Source organism: Bubalus kerabau, chromosome 2 (assembly GCF_029407905.1).
Source record: "Bubalus kerabau isolate K-KA32 ecotype Philippines breed swamp buffalo chromosome 2, PCC_UOA_SB_1v2, whole genome shotgun sequence".
Classification (NCBI taxonomy): Eukaryota; Metazoa; Chordata; class Mammalia; order Artiodactyla; family Bovidae; genus Bubalus; species Bubalus kerabau.
The window spans coordinates 98621087-98642551 of NC_073625.1; the positions used below are offsets into that span (position 1 = coordinate 98621087).

A 21465-nucleotide genomic window follows, 5' to 3' on the forward strand; every position below is an offset into this window, starting at 1 on the left:
ACTCTGAGTCGTCATCATTGGACCACCAGGGAACTTCTGTTATTCCTGTATTCTTGACAGGTTAACTGAATGTAATAGAATTTTAAGTAAAGTATATCTCATGTTAAAAATATTTGTGAGTATATTTTTTTAAAATGTAAATGATAAATTAAAAAGGGAAAGAGCTGTTTATATTTTGGAAACTGCTTATTGACTAGTTAAGGCCGTTGGTGACTGTAGGGGCCCATCCCTGACTTCTTCTCAAGACCCAGGGAACTTGCTCACGACCTCTGTGAAGCACAGTGTATCTTTTAGCTCCTTCTCAGGATCAGACAGTCAGACACAACTGAGCGACTTCACTTTCACTTTTCACTTTCATGCATTGGAGAAGAAAATGGCAACCCACTCCAGTGTTCTTGCCTGGAGAATCCCAGGGACAGGGGAGCCTAGTGGACTGCCATCTATGGGGTCGCACAGAGTCGGACACGACTGAAGCGACTTAGCAGCAGCAGCAGCAGGATCAGACACAAGGTGCTCTCCTCCATTTGGTGCCACAATGGATAACTATCTCAAAGCCTGCAATTCTTTCATTAAACCCTCATTTTCTGGTCAGTCATTGCTGGATTTGGTCTTTTAGGTATTTCTATCCAGGTATTTCAGAAGGGTAAATAATCGTTATGTGCATACATTGCTTAAATATAAACTATTATAGAGAAAATAAAATTTTATAAAGTTTCAAAGGTTAATAATGTTTCTATTTCAGAGGTAATGTATGAGTACATTTTTTCTTTTCCAAAATCCATACATTTTAGAATATATATAGTCCTGTTTTCTTTTTCCTACTGTTCACTAACTTCTGAAGTTATTTAAATTTAAAATGAGAGGTGTTTTATTAGTAGTTACTTGCTGGCATACATGTTGAGAGCCTTGTCTCTTTCTTTCCAGAAAGGAAGCTTCATGAGAACAGATCTTTTTGTTTTGTTTGCTCCATATACCTCATGCTTGAAACAGGGTTGGAGACGTAGTAAACACTCAATAAATGTTTGTGAGTGAATGACTGCTGAATGAATAAAAGATAAGAACAGATTTCCTTTTGACTTTCATTCCTAGTTTTAATATTTTGTCATCCACCCCACCAAGTCCCCAAGCTAGCTACTTTTATCAATTTGGCGTATTTTCTTTCAACTTTGCTTATAATGTAATTTCCCAGAGGACACTGACAGTTTTTATCTATGTATTAACTTTGTCCATCTTTTCCCTCTTGTCTTTTCTTTTCTTCTTTAAGAGGGTCTTTCCTACCCCAGTGTCATTGATATACTCCCTTGTATATTCTCTTATCCTTGTATCTGTTTGATTCTATTGTTTAAGCCTTTGAAAAAAATCTGTCTGCAATTTATTGTTAATGTTGTGAGGTAGCAATGGATCTTTTTACTCCTCTTCTCCCTGCCCAAACACACACACACACATATCTACACAGAGGTAATCTGTGGAATACTGTGTGCTTTAACTCATTTGAAATGCTTTAATCGTGTACAAATATTTTAAACTTAAATTTTGTGTTCTCTTTCTATGGCTTTATATATATATATATATATATATTATATAGCTTTATAATACCTCTCTTACTAGTTTATTAGTTTGTCAGTTTATTCTCTTGGATATTTTGACTAATGAATGATAGTTGTGTCACTTTGTCCAGTGTTTTTTTTTGCCCATTTTTCTTTCTTTCGTTTTTGCTTTTGGTTAATACATGGGCTAGTACCTCTGATAATGCTGATTACACATGGTGATAGTGTACATCCTTTTTTTTAAAAAAAAATTTATTATTTGGCTGTGTCAGGTCTTAGTTGCAGCCTGTGGGATCTAGCTTCCTGACCTGGGATTGAACTGGGCCCCTTGCATTGAGAGCTTGGAGTCTTAGCCACTGGACCACCAGGAAAGTCCCTGTACATCCTTTTTTGATATATATTACATATTTTAATGCATCTAATATTGACTACTATGAATACCATTTTCTCTGTCCTTCTTCTTTGATCTCTGATTCTGCTGGCTTCTCTTCTTAGCTTTTTTTTTTTTAATCAGATTAAGGAAATTCTCCTATTCTTGGCTGAGAAATTATATCATGAGTGTATGGTAAAGTAACTTGTTGACCTGCTCATCTCATTTTCTTCTTTTACTCTCTTAATGTAATGAATTGCATTAATATATTTTCTGATGCCAGTCATCCTTAACACTTCTGGGCTAACCTGTATTTGATGTTATTTTTTCATACCCTGTTTTATTCTATTTTTAAATTTTACTGAAGAATTTTACATCTACTTTGAAGTATGATGGAACACTAATTTTTCTTTTCTTTGCTTTTCTTACCTGGTTCTTGAATGGGGTTAAGTGAGCCTCAGCTCCTATAAAACTGCCTTGGGCTAGTGCCTTTCTTGAGGATGCATACCTTTAGCCAATTGCTTTAATTTTTTTTACTTTGGTTACTGTGTTGGTTTTTCTGCTTGTTCTTTGGTAAGTTTTGATAGTTTATATTTTGTTATAAAGCCATCTATTTCATACAGACTTTAAGGTTTTTTCATATAAAATTTTTTGTTATTTGCTTATAATGTTTAATTTTTTCTGTCTCTAGTTTTTATGTGTGTTTATTAACTTTTGTTCAAATTAAAATTTTTTTGTTCTGTTTTGTTTTCTAGTGCTTGTTTTGAAATAATTCATTTATTTTCAAATTTAATGGTTCTGTAAAATATTGTTTGTTGCCCTGTTTTCAATGATTACCATTTTGATGGCATCTCACAGGTTATCTTACATAGGGTGGTCATTGTCCATTTGAAATATGAAAAAAATGCATTTTAATTTGCTGTTTAACTAATACACTACTTTTAGAAACAGTTTAAAATTCCTGATTAAATTTTTTGGCTGTCATTTTATTACCAATTTCTTTTTCTGCATATTCTTTTTTTAGTCTTCTTAAAATTGATCTGTAGTTAATTTACAATGTTGTGTTAGTTTCAGGTGTATAAGAAAGTGATTCAATTATATACACACACAAATACTCTTTTTTAGATTTTTTTCCATTATAGGTTATTACAAGATACTGAGTATAGTTACCTGTGCTATAGAGTAGGTCCTTATTTATTTTGTATATGCTGCTGCTAAGTCGCTTCAGTCGTGTCCAACTCTGTGCGACCCCATAGACAGCACCCCACTAGGCTCCTCTGTCCCTGGGATTCTCCAGGCAAGAATACTGGAGTGGGTAGCCATTTCCTTCTCCAATGCATGAAAGTGAAAAGTGAAAGTGAAGTCGCTCAGTCGTACCTGACTCTTAGCGACCCCATGGTCTGCAGCCTACCAGGCTCCTCCGTCCATGGGAGTTTCCAAGCAAGAGTACTGGAGTGGGTTGCCATTGCCTTCTCCTATTTTTGTATATAGTAGTGTATATATGTTTATCTTAAACTCCTGATTTATCTATTTATTTTATTGATTGATTGATTTCACATCTTAACTGTATTTAGGTTAGTTAATGTGGCCTGCAGGATAACACTGTTGAAGAATTGTTAATTTACCTTTTGATGTCCACTACATGATCAGTCTCTGACTATTTCACATCTTCAAAAAGAATGTGATTTCTTTTTATGTGTAGTCCAGAATGTTACCTATTAAATACCTGTTTAAGTTAATATTATATCTGTTAGGTTAATTTGAATGTATCATTCCTATCCTTTATAGCATTATTTATTTTTCTTTTACTTTATCTGTTCTTTTCTGAGAGGAGTGTTTTAAAGACTCTCAGTGTGATTGTGATTTGCTAATTTCTGCTATTTAAAAATTTTTTCTTTTTATATTTCAAACACTATGTTGTTAAATGTATAAGAACTAGTGACTGTTATTCTCTTGGAAGGTTATTCTTTGTAGCAATGTAGATATTTTCTTTTTCCCTTTTAATGATTTTTCTTTAATTTCTTTTGTCTAGTGTCACTGTTTCTATATGTACTTTCTCTTTTCCTTTGCCTGCTATGTAGTTTCATATCCCTGACTTGTAACACTTCATGTGCCATTGTGTCTTAGGTGTGTCTGTTATGGACGTGTACATAGATTTTTATTTTCTAATTTAGTCTGAACATATCTCTGATGGTGTGTTTATATTTATTGTAACTTGTAACTGGTAATTTCTTTATATTACCCTCTCTTTGTTTCTGTTTTCTAGACTCATTGGAATGATCACATTTGTTTTATTCTTTATTTGCTCTGCTGGTTTGAATAGCATCCATTTCTTTCCTACTTTGTGATCATTTTTGTTTATTTCCTTTCAGTTTTATTTATATATATTTGGTATGTAGCTCTGTGTAAGTTTAAGGTGTACAGCATTAATGATTTGATTTATATGTACTGTGAAATGTTTACTACAGTAAGTTTGCATGCTAAGTCACTTTAGTCATGTCCAACTCTTCATGACTCCATGGACGGTAGCCTGCCAAGATCCTCTGTCCATGGGATTTCCCAGGCAAGAATACTAGAGTGGGTTGCCATTTCCTTCTCTAGGGCATCTTTCCGACCCAGGGGTTGAACCCGCATCTCTTATGTATACCTGCATTGGCAGGTGGGTTCTTGAACACTAGCACTACCTATAAGTTTAGTTAACTGCATGTCAGTCATCTCATGTAGGTTCCCCCTCCCTACATCACCCCTCCCCTTGCCCAAAGGGAAAAAAAACGTTATTTCCTTGTGATGAGAACTTTAGGATTTACTCTCTTAGCATCTTTCCAATATACCATATAGCAGTGTTAACTAGACATCATGCTGTACTTTATATCCCCAGTACTTATAACTGGAAGTCTATCTTTTGATTCTCTTCATTCAGTTCCGCCACTTTCGAGGTAAATTTTTTAACACGTGTATTTAAGCGTGTTTTTCTTAGAGTGTCTGAAATTAAAGGTATCTGTTTAATACCTTTTCTCTGAACAAAAGAAGAATTTAAGCTTGCTCTTATTTCCCCCCAATTCTCTGTTTTCAGCCTTTTAGGTTGATAAAGACAAGTTTTCTCCTAAATTATTATTAAAAGTAGAAGGTTGTTGTCTCTTCTGTAGATAAATCTTTTGTCTTTTTTCTGTTAATTTTAGAGATTTTTGCTTTATCCTTGTTAGTAAGAATTTCTCTTTCATGTGTTTCATAAGTTTTTGTTTTTAATTTATCCAAATTGGCACTCAGTGAGTGACTCCATTCAATGTGAAACTATGCGTTTGGAATCAATGTTCATAATCTTCAGTTATGTAAAATTCTCTAATACTCTGTTTTCAGATATTGCCTCTCTTTCACTCTTTAGTCTCCCCTCTTGGAATTGCTAATAGATAGTGAAAATCAGGTCTGTCCTCTGAAAACTTTTTCTTTTTTTAACCTTTTATTTCTTTATCCTTTTGCATTCTGAAGAAATCTTTGGCCCAGGTTTGAGCTTACTAACTCATTTTTCAGTGGTATTCTTCTAGTGATGTCCTGCTTTTCATATTCAGCCTTCTATTTCGCTAAATACATTTTTCATTTCCAAGTTTTCCAGAGTTTCACTTCCAGGATTCAAAGTTCTTTTTGTATACATCCAGATGATTTTGAAGCACCAGTAAAGTATATGTCTGATACCAGCATATGGCTTCCAGCAAACACACAGACCTGTTTTCAGATCTTGTTTTCCTACCAGTTAACTGTGTCATGGCTGGTTACTTGATGCCTCTATTTAAGCTTCGATTTTCTGGCAAAAGTGTGATTTAAGTATCACTGTGTTATCTTGATGTGGAGATGAAACTTGTAATTTATAATTTATAAATTTATACAAATTTATAATTGTATTTATAACTTGTATAGACGCTGCATGCCAGGAACTATACTAGGTTATTTTACTCCCAACTGTTATTTTCAACAAACCTAAGAAAATATCCTAAATATGATAGTTTCATATATCTTATTCCCCTGAAAGCGGCTGATGATGTTGTTCTACTTGTTGAAATTCATTGCCCTAAGCAAATCTTTGATGTCTGGTTCTGCTAGCTTCTCAAACTTAACCAAGTAAACAGTATTTTTAAGAAAGGAACGTTTGGCCTACCTTTGATTGTTTTTTTGTTCAGAGTAATTTCTTTTTCAACTCCCATTCAGTGTTTCATCCAACCCCGTTCAGTGTTTCGTCCCTGTGTGTGTGTGTGTGCGTGCATCATTTAATCCCATTGCTAGGATTTGTTAGTTGAGCTACCTAACCACTAGTGCAGTTTCTTTCCTGTTTGCCATTGACTCTGCGGGCATTTGCTCTTTCTGAAAGGATAAGGTATTTATTTTGTGAAGAAATCATTTAGCAACATAATATGAAAGGGTAAATAAAGGTTATGGGAAACTATATCATGATAGACTGAGAGACTGAAAATATTACCCAGAAAGTACACTGCCTTCTTTAAGGTATTTAGAATGGTACACTTATTGCTGAACCAGAACCACTGTGTGCAGGTGATGACCTCTGAAACTTACTGTTGCCTGAACTTTATGAAATTGCAATATTCAGCTGGTCCTTTCTTCTAAACCATTCCTACTGAAAGGATTTTTGACACTTGTTTATTTTTTTTAAATAGGAGCAAATAAATTAAAACTCACTTAATACATTGTCTTGAGATAATTGGTACCCATCAACAGGCTAGTTTATTGAGATTGTTACTCTTCAGAAAAGCCAAACATGCCTGAAATGGATTGGAGATTTTCATATGTTGACAAGTAAACTCTCAATGTCTTAACATCCTTTCTTTGTAATCTTCTGATCATTAATATGTTTACAAATTCTTTTTTAAGAAAAAGTTAAAATTTACCATCAATATGTATAATCATTTCAGTGTTTTAATGACTGAGCGCTGAATGAATAAATGAACAAATGTGTAAACAGAGCGATTTTTCAAAGTAACATTTAAATGATCAACCATTGAGATAAATGATTATATTTACTGAAGTATGACTAGGAAAGCTAAATTTTGGGGGAAATATAATGATTTTTATTAAGAGGCCCACTGTATAGAATATAAAACAACAAAAATTTCTTAAGTGACGTTATTAAATGAGTCACACTGTTAATTCTGAATTCGAAAGAAGTCGGTGCCTTTAATTTACTCTCAACATACCAATTCATATGGCTTTTTTTTGGTTTATTTTAAAATTTTGAGTAAATATGCAACTCATATGTGTGCTCCGTCGCTCTGTAGTGTTTGACTCTTTGTAACCCCATGGACGGATTGTAGCCCTCCAAGCTCTATCCATGGGATTTCCTAGGGAAGAATACTTGAGTGGGTTGCCATTTCCTCCTCCAGGGAATCTTTCCAAGCCAGGGATTGAACCCACATTTCCTGCATTGTAGGCAGATTCTTTATCCCTGAGCCACTGGGAAAGCCCATGCAACTCCTAATTTCTAATATTATCCCAATTTAGTTATTGAAAGATTGGCCAAATAAAAACAATTAAAAGATTCTATTCAATCTTATACCTTTATTATAAGAATAAGGTCATATTCACAATAACTAGCTACATTTACAGCTGTTTTCAGTGTTTCACAATTTTGTTTCTTTAATAATGTTCAGTTCAGTTCAGTTCAGTCGCTCAGTCATGTCCAACTCCTTGCGACCCCATGAACTGCAGCATGCCAGGCCTCCCTGTCCATCACCAATCACCAACTCCCGGAGTCCACCCAAACCTATGTCCATTGAGTCGATGATGCCATCCAGCCATCTCATCCTCTGTCGTCCCCTTCTCCTCCTGCCCTCAATCTTTCTCAGCATCAGGGTCTTTTCAGATGAGTCAGCTCTTCGCATCAGGTGGCCCCAAGTATTGGAGTTTCAGCTTTAACATCAGTCCTTCCAATGAACACCTAGGACTGATCTCCTTTAGGATGGACTGGTTGGCTCTCCTTGCAGTCCAAGGGACTCTCAAGAGTCTTCTCCAACACCACAGTTCAAAAGCATCAATTCTTTGGCACTCAGCTTTCTTTATAGTCCAGCTCTCACATCCATACATGACCACTGGAAAAACCATAGCCTTGACTAGATGGACCTTTGTTGGCAAAGTAATGTCTCTGCTTTTGAATATGCTATCTAGGTTGGTCGTAACTTTCCTTCCAAGGAGTAAGTGTCTTTTAATTTCATTGCCGCAGTCACCATCTGCAGTGAATTTGGAGCCCAGAAAAATAAAGACAGCCACTGTTTCTACTGTTTCCCTATCTATCTGCCATGAAGTGATGGGACCGGATGCCATGATCTTAGTTTTCTGAATGTTGAGCTTTAAGCCAACGTTTTCACTCTCCTTTTTCACTTTCATCAAGAGGCTCTTTAGTTCTTCTTCACTTTCTGCCATAAGGGTGGTGTCATCTGCATATCTGAGGTTACTGATATTTCTCCTGGCAATCTTGATTCCAGTTTGTGCTTCCTCCAGCCCAGCGTTTTTCATGATGTGCTCTGCATGTAAGTTAAATAAGCAGGGTGACAATATACAGCCTTGACATACTTAATAGTGTACATAGATCAAATCTAAACAACAACAAAAAAGACTCAAATATGTTATTTCTTATGGAGATTAAGAAGCATTCTTCTTGAAGATTTATTAGATCATGTGATATCTTTGTATAAACTCAAAATTTCTTGAGCTACAAATAATAAATATATTCATGAAATATTATATAGGCTTTAAAAATGAAGTTATGGATTTAACATAGTTACAGTTTTATTAACTTTTCAGTAGATTAAAGAGGAAATAAACACTTTTGGCTTTATGGGACAGTCCTAATTTAAAATCTCTTTAATTTTCTTCATAAATACACTAGCATTTTTTCAGCTTATCTGTCCCCACTTTTGGTTTGGAAAATACATGTGGGTAATAAAAAGAACTTAATAGGTATCATTGATCATTATGATAAGGCAGTATGGTTTCAAGGATATGTCACTTATTCTTGCCAAAAACTGGTGGTAGGAATTACAAGCATCTCTGTTTTATAAATGAGAAAATTGAGATCTGGAGAGTTAAGTAACTTATCCATGATCACATAGTCCTAATAGAGGACTCCAGATTCAAACCCACCATTCTTTTACTCCCAAGATAACATTATATTAAATTGTAATTGAGTATAGGTTATTTCACTCTTCTTTGTAATATAGCATCTTTAGATTGATCTTTTAAGAAATGTCATTTCAAATACATATGTATCTTTAATAATCATCTGTTAAAACTTAGGCTGCTCTTTGGCAATTTTGAAGAATAAAGGATCACACCATAACTATTTTGGTTATTCTAACACTTAGCACAATATCATACATAATAATAAGCCCACAGTAATTATTTGTTGAAATAAAGAAAATTCCTCATTGGGAGCTTAATGAGTAAAAATGGGTAAAAAGATGTGTGACAGTGTTTAAAAATTCAGTTCTCAAGTCAACATTATTAATGTGATTCAGAGATGAAAACTGAGTGCTTAAGAATATCTCTTCAGAACATTGTAAAGCAACTATATCCTAATTTAAAAAAAAAAAAAGAATATCTCTTGGCCCCTTGTTCTGTTGTCCTTCTGTATTTCAAAAATACAGTTATTTTTCAGAAAGAATGACTCAAGGCTGTAGAGGGCAGTGTAAACCAACTCAAGTGGACTTCTGGTTAGAGAGGTGCTGTAATAGTTGCTGTGGTTCATATATCCAAATAGGTCTTAACATCCCAAGTATCTGACCACTATTAGAATTATCTCAGATGTAAAAATAAAGAAGGATAAATGAAAAGTGTATCATAACCAAAGATTTACGTAAATCCACAGACATGCTGGCAGTTAGACATACAGTTTCTATCCTTGTAAACTCTAGTGGAAAAACCAGGACCATTAGCTGTATAATCTAGGCCTAAAAACATTTTTGTCTCAGTGAATTTGATAAAAGTTTCTTGTAAAGAATTTTCTCTCCTCTTATAGTTGTCTAAATAAACAACTTGAATAAAAAATAGTAACACCCTCAGTTGCCCTCCCTCTTCCTCCCCCCACCACTTTGTAAAGACATGGACTATTTAGCTGTGTACCAAATTATACACCCTACTAAATTTTAAAAATATTTAATATCAATTCGGATTTATTTGGCATTCTGTCATTCTGTTGCCAGTATTCCTGAACAGTTTGGTTTTCCAGGGTTCCCTTGATTTTATCACTCTCCTGGTGAATAAGATGTTTGGGATTATATTTTGCAATGAGTGACACAGGGTTTCATTTAGGAAAAGAAACACCCCAAACCTATTGACTCACAAATATTTCCGTTTTTGGCAAAGTTGCTGCCAGTGTTGCCTACACTGACCATCTGATGGATATAGATATCTGTGTTCTGAACAAATACCATACCGGTTTATGTTAGTTATAATGCTCATTTTTATAGAAATACTGTATCATTTGCCCATTTTTCTTAACTTTCTGGTTTCGTCTTTAGGTAAATACAATTTCCATGGATGAAAATTTCATAAGTAACAATCATATCTTTAATAACTGCAGACACAGTACTTGGTCATTGTACTGATCTCACTGGGTAATTCTGTCTAATTTAAGTAATTTTAATAGGCATGTAGTCCTTGAGTAACGTAGTATCTCCAAAGTTAATATAAATGAAAAAGCAAGTTTTCTAAATGTAGAATAATGAAGCTTGTACGCCAGAAATTAGAGAAGTTCTGACTTCAAATTTTTCTATTGTACGTTTGACCGTTTAAAATGTGATGAAAGCTAATAGATGTATAGTTCAGAAAAACTAACTTTATATTTTTAGATCTCATTCATATTTTTATTTGATTTTCAGAACAGCCTATAGTAGATTCAGGGTTGCCATTGTTATCTTTGTAGATGTGGGGAAACTGAGCCTCAGACAATTTGAGGGATGTGCTGAAGTTGAGGTAGCTGGCAAATCATAATGCTTCAGTTGGAATCCAGTCCTGCCTGTGGTGTTTGCTTAGAATTAAACGGCTATTTTATGGTTTTGTTGGCTTATACTTACATGATTTCTTCAGTACATTTAAGAATCAAGTAGTAGTATTAGTCTGTTAGTCACTCAGCTGTGTCTGACTCTTTGTGACCTCATGAACTGGAGCCCACAAGGCTCCTCGGTCCATGGGATTCTCCAGGCAGGAATACTGGAGTGGGTTGCCATTTCCTCCTCCAGGGGATCTTCCTGACCCAGGGATCGAACCCAGGTCTCCTGCATTGCAGGCAGATTCTTTACCATCTGAGCTTCAGGGAAGCCCCTAAGTTATGAATCAAACACTAGCCATATTTTGTTGAACTGACTTTAAAAAAAAAAATCAAAGGGTATGTTATCTGGAAATTCTCAATAGCAGTTTATAATTTCAACTCTATTGGCCTCATTAATTCACTAACTTAAGAGGCAGTTTCTAGTTTTTGGTTTTGCTTTAGTTACAGGTCAACATTCTGAGGTTTGATGTACCTACTTACCTATTTATGCATCTAGTTCTTTTTACCCTCTGAATTTTGTTTTATTATTAGGGTATTACCTTATGACTTATTTATTCTCTTAAAGCTCTTTATGGGCTTCCCTTGTGGCTCAGCTGGTAAAGAATTTGCCCACAATGTGGGAGATCTGGGTTCGATCCCTGGGTTGGGAAGATCCTCTGGCGAAGGGAAAGGCTACCCACTCCGGTATTCTGGCCTGGAGAATTCCATGGATTCTGTAGTCCTTGGGATCGCAAAGAGTTGGACAAGATTGAGGGACTTTCACTTTTCAAGGCTCTTTATGAACATTAAATCATAAGAAGATATTGATTATTTTACTTGAGCTCTGAAAGGCACGTAAAATTTGTTGACATAAATCCCATTAATTAAAATACTAAAAAGGATCTGTCTCACACCTGTAGGGAGGAAGTAAAGCATTGTGTGGTACTGTTGGTGTGTGTGAAGCACAATGTGATTTCACCTAGCAAAAAAGTAAATGAACATTTTAAGTTTTTAAAATTTATCAAAACAATATTTTCCAACAAAAACTAGTAGAACAGGGGAAGGGTTGGTAGATAAAGATGTCCTACTTCTGTCTTCCTAGGAGAGGAATTTGAGGCGTACTTTAAGAGTGTATGACTCTAGACAAGTTACTTGAACTCTGTAAATCTCAGTTTCCTCATCTTTAAAATGGGATAATAATAGTACATGTCGCATTGACTTTTGAGAGAAATAGTGAGGTAAAACGTATTTTCTTGGCATATGGTATTCTCTAAGTAATTGATAGTAATAGCAGTAACACTTATTGGCTGCAATAATCTTCAGTGAAAATCAGTTCATGGTGAAAGTTCAGTGGTAGCAAAAGGAGTGGAAAGGAAAGATCAAATGAGTGAAGAATAGATAAGGAAACTCCCTGAGGGCTTAGCCTCTGGTATGATGTGGGTGTTGAAGTTTAGGGGGTGCCAGGGTGACTGATCGGTCAAGCATAGGGGCTGTTAAAAGAGATGGTGTTGTCCCTTACCCCAGGAACATAGGATTTCAAAGAAACATCATTAAGACAAAGTGGTAGGTAAAAAAAAGCTCAGGGTAACTTTTGTTTTTATTGAACAAGGCTTTTAAATAAATTTATATTTAATATTCACCATTTTAAAATGCTACTAAATGAAGTGACTTTTGTTATTCTCCTGTCTGAGTAATTTAAGTGTTCAGTACTTATTGGGCTAGTGAATGGCAAAATTTCTGTCGTTGCCTCAATTTGAAAGACTCGGCTCTTCTTTAAGATAAACAGTATCTAGAAGCATGGCCAGGTACGCTCACTGCACTGTGAGAGGAGGGGGAGAGGAGTCAGGAAGCATGTAGGTGGGAAGGTTTCCTGTTTCCAGGCAACAGCGAGGAGCTCCAGAGGGAAAGCAACTTGAATATAAATTCATTCAGGAGAGGACATTTTACCACACTGCTTTCTAGCCGGTGGGAACTCAGACTTGATTCTGGAAGAGAGGGTGGGGTTTAAACTTCATTTGTCAACGGGTAAACTTACTGGAAACCGATTTCTCTTCAGGTTTTGTGTGTACCAAAAATATCACGTACAGGTTAGAATTTTAGAGTATTTTGAAAACAGTGGCCGGCCCCTGCGTGTTCGCCTCCTTTCTCCTTCTCCAGGAGCACAGGGACGTTGGGCGGCTTCATCGCCCCGTCCGTGGGCTGTTGAGAGCAGAGAGGCTCTTGGCCTTAGAGCGGCGCTTTCCCCGCCTGCCTCCATCTGCAGGAAGGAGGGAGAAGCACAGCACCCTCGCTCGCGGGGAGGTGCTTCCTCCTCGGGGCTCCTCCAGAGCAGACGGCGAGAGCCCCTCCTGCGCCTCGGGCCTCGGGCCTCAGGGAGTGCTGGCTGGTCGCGGCTCCTGGCGTCGTCCTGGCCCCTGAAATGCAGGAGAGGGGAGTGGCTTTGCAAGAGTGGAAGACGCGCCTGCAGGAGGAAGCTACCTGATGGGGTGGGTTAATCTCTAGGCTTTTGAGATACTAAAAAGGGGGGTTTAAATACTGCCGCCGCCCCCCCTCCAAAGCTCTCCAGTCTGATGCGGTAACTCTCTGGGCCCTGAAGGACCTTCTTCTAGAGTGTGTGGGTGCGCGTCGGTGTAGGAACCCGTGAGAAACCCGGGGAGGGTTACACACGCGGAAAGAGTTGCCTGTGCAGAATGCATTCTTTTCTCACTTTCACATTGGGTTCCCTCTAGAGCTCTGAGGCGGGCCACTTTCCTTTTAAAATCTGCTTTTCGTTGTTTCGTTAGACTACTGAATGTTTAAGAGTTATATTCAAAACTCTCAGGCAGACGATAGGTGTGATGAAGGGGGCAAGCACCCTGCAGATCTTGCGCTGGCAATTGCCCTCCGCTCCGGCAAGAGGAAGAGAGTAGAGGAAGAGAGTAGATGCGGTTGGTCGGGGGGCCTGGAAGAGCCCGGCATTTTACCCCTCAGTCCAATCCGGAGTCTCCCCGAGTACCTCCAGGGACTGTTAGGTGCCTTATTACCCCCTAGTTTAATTTCGGGGCCATAGACAGAGCTGCCCAGATGCTTAAGCAAACATGCAGGATCCAAGCTTTATATTGGCTCCCCTCTCACCATGTGTCCGAGGATGAATCAACCCTTGAAGGGGCTAATCTGTCTCCTTATTGTCCTGTCTGGAAGGGTCACATTATTTAAGTGTAACTCCTGAGAGCCTGGCAGGTCTTTTCAAACAAATCTTGATGGATGCCTTGCAGTCCCTCCCACCCCAACAGATTTCTTTACGCTTCTTTTTACATAGACACTTAACCTATGTTGAGGGTGCCTCTTTTATGACCAGAGAGAAGAAATTAAAGGAGTTTGGTCCTCGTGGTTTATAGTTGTTCTTGCCCAGCTTGCGCAGCGTCTTTTAGTCAGAAGTCAAGCTGTATTCCCTTTTTTCTGTACTTGTGTTCTCAGTATCCTGTGGGGACATTCAGAAAGGGCTTATGTAAATGATCATTTAGTATCATTTTCTATAGAATTTTTTTTTAAGTCTCGTTTTAAGAACATGATTTGACATGTTCTGGGGGTATTTTTGTTAATTATGTAATTATATATTTATAACAGTGGATTTTTCTTAACCCTAAGTAACTTTGGATTTGTATGGGAGAAGCTCATTGTAAATCAATGCTGGAGATTTTAAAAAGCCAATAATAATCTTTATGTAAAGTTTGAGTTACTTATGGCATTATATAGGTATTTAATTAGGTCTAGTTCATTTTAATCACTTGATATTAAAGAGTTTAATTTCAGATAGAGGAAATTATGAAAGATTAATGTAATAAAAATAGGTGCTACACATCATACTTTTTAAAAAATAGTTTGGCTTACCAGGCATTTATTGTAGCTGTTTATCTGATTTTTAAAGACATAGCTTCTGTTGTGCTAGCCTTTTAGACAGAAGATAAGTCTTAAATCCAAAAGTTTTTTCCTGTTAATTTTTTCTTTATTATTCTCACTGTTTCCTCCAACATTATCATCCTTGCTATTTCTTTGAATGTTCAGTATTGTTATCTTGTATCATCATGTTCATAGGGTAATGTGTATTAACAATCTCTTTTATTTTACTGAAGCGTCAAAAGTAAGATTTCCATGTGGGATTCAATTAATAAAGGAATATTATCTTTTGACATCAGTCTCTCTAAATGTTAATTGAATAGTTAAGCATTTACCAAGAATATGACTGATATATAGATATGCTATCAGGAAAAAAATATTCTATGGTCTAAAAATATTAAAGTGGAGAAAGAAATGGCAACCCACTCCAGTATTCTTGCCTGGAATGGACAGAGGACTTTGGCTGGCTACAGTCCATGGGGTCGAAAAAGAGTTGAACAGGACTTAGTAACTAAACAACAACAACAACAAAATACTAAACAGTATTTTTAATAAGAGATGCTAAATTTCATGATTTTAGTCTTCTGTAATTATGCAAATAAATGTTTGAATATGGAAAACCTAAAGTCTACCTGATACCTCCTCTGTTCCTAACCTTTTAAATTGTTATTCATAAGTGAATTCTTGAATGAATTTTGCTTAAAGAACAATCTATATTTAACAAGGAGCAAATTTAAACGAAGCTAATTTTTTATAGAAGCTGCTAGTTTTGCCTTAAAATACCTTTAATCATATTTTCACTTATTGAACATTTAGAGAGTGATCACACTTATGTTCTGAAGTGTTGGATGGATAAAAGAGAAACTTGGACCTTTCCCCCACATTTAGGAAAGGAATAGTTGTTGCACCATTTATGCTGAATCTTTTTTGAGGGTATAGGCCAGTCTCCGGATTCCTAAATTTGGGAATTCCCCTTCTGTGATCCTATATTTGTGTCCTGCTCCTACCAAGTATAAAGGGACAATATTTTTTTCATTCTTCTATCTTGTATGGCCTAATAGTTCTTTGTACATACTAGACAGGTAATAATTGTGGAATTAAGCAGAGATTTTTAAAAAGTAGAGTTGAGGATGGAATGATAGGCCAAATTATAATTCAGTTCAGTTCAGTTCAGTTGCTCAGTCGTGTCCGACTCTTTGCGACCCCATGAATCCCAGCACGCCAAGCCTCCCTGTCCATCACCAACTCCCGGAGTTCACTCAGACTCACGTCCATCGAGTCAGTGATGCCATCCAGCCATCTCATCCTCTGCCGTCCCCTTCTCCTCCTGCCCCCAATCCCTCCCAGCATCCGAGTCTTTTCCAGTGAGTCAACTCTTCGCATGAGGTGGCTAAAGTACTGGAGTTGCTTGGTTTGCTAATTAGTCTTCTCTGTTGTGGTCATGGGCTGATGTTGTTTAGTTTTTATACATTGTATGCTTCCTCGGGAACTGATATCCTTGATTTGGCTGTTTCTTTTACTTTGCAAACAGATAAGAAAACTTGAATTTGAGTTTTACATAAAGAATACAATGGATAAGCCACAGAGCCGAAATTACAAAATTTATGAATTCTAGTTATTAATTGGGGCTTCCCTGATGCCTCAGACGATAAAGATTTTGTACTATGCCCTCTTAACCAGTAGTCTGATATTTTTAGAAAAGAATGATGGTTTATAATTGTCATTATTATCATTAAAATAATTTTAAACAGTTTAGTTTCTTTTAATTTGTATACAGTGTTACCACATCTATAGTCACATTTATAAAACATATTTATTTTATAGTGTTCATTTTAGTATAATATATGCATATATATGAGCATTTTATCAGTTCAGTTCAGTCGCTCAGTCGTGTCTGACTTTTTGTGACCCCACGGACTTCAGCACGCCAGGCTTCCCTATCCATCACCAACTCCCGAAGCTTACTCAAACTCATGTCCATCTAGTCAGTGATGCCATCCAACCATCTCATCCTCTATCAACCCCTTCTCCTCCTGCCTTCAATCATTTCTAGCATCAGGGTCTTTCCCAGTGAGTTAGTTCTTCATATCAGGTAACCAAAGTATTGAAGTTTCAGCTTCAGCATCAGTCATTCCAATGAATATTCAAGACTGATTTCCTTTAGGATTGACTGGTTGGATCACCTTGCAGTCCACTGGACTCTCAAGAGTCTTCTCTAACACCACAGTTCAAAAACATCAGTTCTTCGACCCTCTGCTTGCTTTATGGTCCAACTCTCACATCCATATATGACTACTGGAAAAACCATAGCTTTGACTAGATGGACCTTTGTTGGCAAAGTAATGTCTCTGCTTTTTAATGCTGTCTAGGTTGGTCATAACTTTTCTTCCAAGGAGCAAGCGTCTTTTAATTTCATGGCTGCAGTACCATATACAGTGATTTTGGAGCTCCCCAAAGTAAAGTCTCTCACTGTTTCCATTGTTTCCCCATCTATTTCCCATGAAGTGATGGGACGGGATGCCATGATCTTAGTTTTCTGAATGGTGAGTTTTAAGCCAGCTTTTCACTCTCCTCTTTCACTTTCATCAAGAGGCTCTTTAGTTCTTTGCTTTCTGCCATAAGGGTGGTGTCATATCTGTATCTGAGGTTATCAGTATTTCTCCCAGCAGTCTTGATTCCAGCTTGTGCTTCATCCAGCCCAGCATTTTTCATGATGTACTCTGCATATAAGTTAAATAAGCAGGGTGACAATATACAGCCTTGACATACTCCTTTTCCTATTTGGAACCAGTCTGTTGTTCCATGTCTAGTTCTAACTGTGGCTTCTTGACCTGCATACAGATTTCTCAGAGGGCAGGTCAGATGGTCTGGTATTCCCATCTCTTGAAGAATTTTCCACAGTTTGTTGTAATCCAACAAACAAAGTCAAAAGCTTTGGTATAGTCAATAAAGCAGAAGTAGTTGGTTTTCTGGCACTCTCTTGCTTTTTCTATGATCCAGCGGATGTTGGCAATTTGATATCTGGTTTCTCTGCCTTTCCTAAATCCAACTTGAACACCTGGAAGTTCACGGTTCATGTACTTGTTGAAGCCTGGCTTGGAGAATTTTGAGCATTACTTTGCTAGTGTATGCTGCTAAGTTGCTTCAGTCACGTCCGACTCTGTGCGACCCCAGAGACGGCAGCCCACCAGGCTCCCCCATCCCTGGGATTCTCCAGGCAAGAACACTGGAGTGGGTTGCCGTATGAGATGAGTGCAAATGTGTGGTAGTTTGAGCATTCTTTGGCATTGTCTTTCTTAGGGATTGGAATGAAAACTGACCTTTTCCAGTCCTGTGGCCACTGCTGAGTTTTCCAGATTTGCTGGTGTATTGAGTGCAGCACTTTCACAGCATCATCTTTTAGGATTTGAAATATTTGAAATGAACATTCTATAAGTTAGTGAAAGTGTATTCCGCTCTTTGCTTCATTAAAAGCACTGTATGTATGTACATTGCTGATCTTTAGAGGATAATCTGTGCTTTAATATTTTTTTTCTGTACCATTTTTTGTATCTCATTCCTTTCTGACTCTTCTCAAGTCTGTTAGTAGCCTTGTTATATGGTTTGCTGGTAGATAATGAAGCATTTCGCAACAATGATCAAAATAAAAATCAAGGTGTTGTGAAGTTTAAAGGCCTGCCTTAAATATATGTGACTTGTTGGCTAATAATAAAAACAAATCTTGCTATTCAGAGGGGTTTTAATTTTTTTTTAAGACTTTTAATCTTTTGTATTTTGAATGGTTAAAAGAGACTCTGAAGCAGACTTTCAGATTAACCATGATGTTGCTGTGGGGGCAAATGGATGTCATGAAGCAGTATAGAGGCTGAGGAAACCAGGAGAATGTCAAGTCCGTACCTCAGTTAGAGGAAACAATAAGGTGTGGAGTAAGCCACTCCTGCATTTAGCAGGTTCAGGCTATTGCTGATCTTAAGGAGAGTCAGTTTTGAGAATTTGAGAGGTCAATAGCCATATCACAGTGGATTGAAAAACAAGTAGGAAGGGAGAAAAAGGTGATAGTTGCTGTTGACAAGTGTTTTGATAAGTGTTACTTGGAAAGGAGGAAGAGAGAGTAGTAATACCTAGAGATGGAATTGGAAACTGATTGGTTCTTTATGCTAAAAGGAGATACCTTTATTTCCAAGTAGGAAAAAATAGCTTCTTGAAAGACTGATAGTATATATATGAAAGCAAGTACAATTTAAATATTATTTAGTTTTTCATAATTATGATGTTTATAAGAAGCCTTTCTTTTTCAATTGGGTGGCTTTTAGCTAACTCATTACCACAAAAATACAATCCTATTTATTTTTTTATAGTTCTTTTAATTCCTTTGGATAATATTTTATCAAGGTTTATAATTTTTAGTGAAGCTAAATTGGCATGAGGCACTTGAAATAATAAGAGAAATAGTTCCTGAATAGGAAACCTGTGTTTTATATATTTAAGCCTCTCTGGATAACTAAAAAGTAGATCTATTTTAATTGTTACTAAAACATAATAGGGAGATGCAAGAAAAAAGATATTTATGGTTATATTATGTTTTTGTCACTGAAGAGGTCAGTAACCCCTAAACTAAGAGGTTCCAGAATCTTCAGATTTCAGTCTGCATTAACTCTTGTTGGTTAGGGTTACACTTTATTAATAATTTTTGGACATTGTTATTAATTAACAATAAAAATCAACTTTCAGATATATTTTCGGATGGTCTTTCATATAGCTTTAATTAAGTGTTCTCATTTTAAGAAACCACAATGCAAAATCGGAAGTTAATATCAAATAAATAGAGGATAATTATTTGGCCAAGATAATTTATCCACATAGTTATCTTAAATATCTAAGTAAACTTCTGTTTTAAAGAGTTTATTTGTGTATATTAACTCTTTGTTCGTCAGAGAACTATGGCTGATGGGCAGAGAAATATAAAATTTTAATGTTTAAAAATCACTAGCATTTGAATATTAATCAGAAATGAACTTCAATTAAAGTATTCAGTTTGTTGTGCCGATACCATAAATAAACGTGAATTCATTTTTGAAGAGATACCCTTGTGTCTTTTTTAGATCACTTAAGTCAAGTAATGGACATATCATTAGAGGGTATATTTCTTAATGGGGAAAACATTTTTTTAATGTTTCATTTAGCTGATAAATACAAAAGAAATAGTACATTTTGGGTGCCCTGATTAGATACTTATTTATAACTGAGCTTTACTGTTGGATTTTTGTCTTTTGTCACAATGTTTGACAAAAATGTTCACTTAGAGTGAATGTTGAACCATTAAGACCATGTTCTTTAAACAGGGGTCCACAGAGTTGTCTGTAAATTTATTTTTTTTTTGGTCAAGACTAAGTAAGTTTGAGAAACAGTATCCTTGATTGTGATCTGTGCTTATTGTGTCCAGTGATGTAATAAGCAAGTGATTCCACACTGTTGAGGGCTTTGCCATTTTATCTTGCTTTATTCCACCACTTCAGAATATTTTGAAAACTTAACATTTTTAAAAAGAAAAGAGGGACTTTTGTGCTAAAATTCTGTGCCCCCGTTGCAGGGGGCTTTGGCTTGATTTCCCATGTTGGGAAACTAAATTCCACATGCCACAACTGAGGAGTTTGCATGCCGCAGCTAAAAAAAGAGTTCTTGGGCCACAATTAAGAGCCAGGGCAGCAAAATAAGTAAGTATTTTTATAAGAAGAGGAATGAAATTAGTTTTGGTAAGCTTTTGAGGATTTAATCCCATATTAAAGTGATAGATGGAACTTCTTGCAGTTCTAGATAATCTAAGCTAGAAATTTCTATTTTCACAATTCCTAAAGAATTGGTTAAGATTATGTTATGGGGTTTTTCAGTCTTTAATCTACTGTTACTTATTAAAGCCTGCATGGGGACAGTTGCTTGCTTGAGTCAAGGAGGGAGCATGACTGCGGGAAATGGGCATTGGATAAGAGGATAGAAATAGTGGGGATCAAGCCTTAACTGGTGGTGCCTGCCCTGTTTTGATTCCTTTTCACCTTCACTGGGCAGGCCAGACAGGTACAGATTTGCAGACTCTAGACTCTTGTCTCTCAGTCTGGTTGGGGGAAGCAAAACTTAGAGACTGAGTGGTTTGGTCACAGTTTGAGGCAGTTGCTAGTTCATCTCTCTGTCCATTCATCTATCATTCCATCTAGTCATCCATGCTCTTCATTTGCTCGTGGTAAGTCACTGATCACTCAAGTACCTTTTGTATGCCAGGCTTTAGGCGAAAGATGGAGTCCATTCCTTCAATAACTCACAATTTTATAGCAAGTTGGCAGAAAGCCAAGCAGAAATAGTACAGAAATTGCCTTGTTTTCATAATGTATTATCACTGACAAATTAGTTTTTCATTTTTTAACTTGTTTATCTTCTGTTCTTCCTCTGAGAGTAGAAGCCTTGTCTGTTTCATTCCCCTTTCTATCGCAGTGCTCAAGGCAGTACCTAATGCACCCTAGGTGTTAAGTAATTATTGAATAAATTGAATGAATGAATGAATGTTTTAGTCCAGTAAATTGTCCAGTAAGACTGTATGGAGGGGAGGAGACAGGAGCTAGATATTAAAAGGTGGTCAGGCTTTGAGGAGGTGT

At 36.6% G+C, this 21465-nt stretch overlaps 1 protein-coding gene across 16 annotated transcripts in view; it reads left to right on the forward strand.

The window, feature by feature from the left end:
* BBX (BBX high mobility group box domain containing) overlaps nt 1-21465 on the forward strand; it is a 295437-nt gene that overhangs the window by 43749 nt on the left and 230223 nt on the right. Inside the window, exon 1 of one of the 16 annotated variants that reach the window (XM_055568058.1) lies at nt 13141-13431. The exons of the other annotated variants lie outside the window; for them this stretch is intronic. The gene's annotated coding sequence lies outside the window, so the exon portion shown is untranslated. Of the gene's footprint in view, nt 1-13140; nt 13432-21465 lie in introns of those variants that run through there. 16 annotated transcript variants of the gene reach the window in all.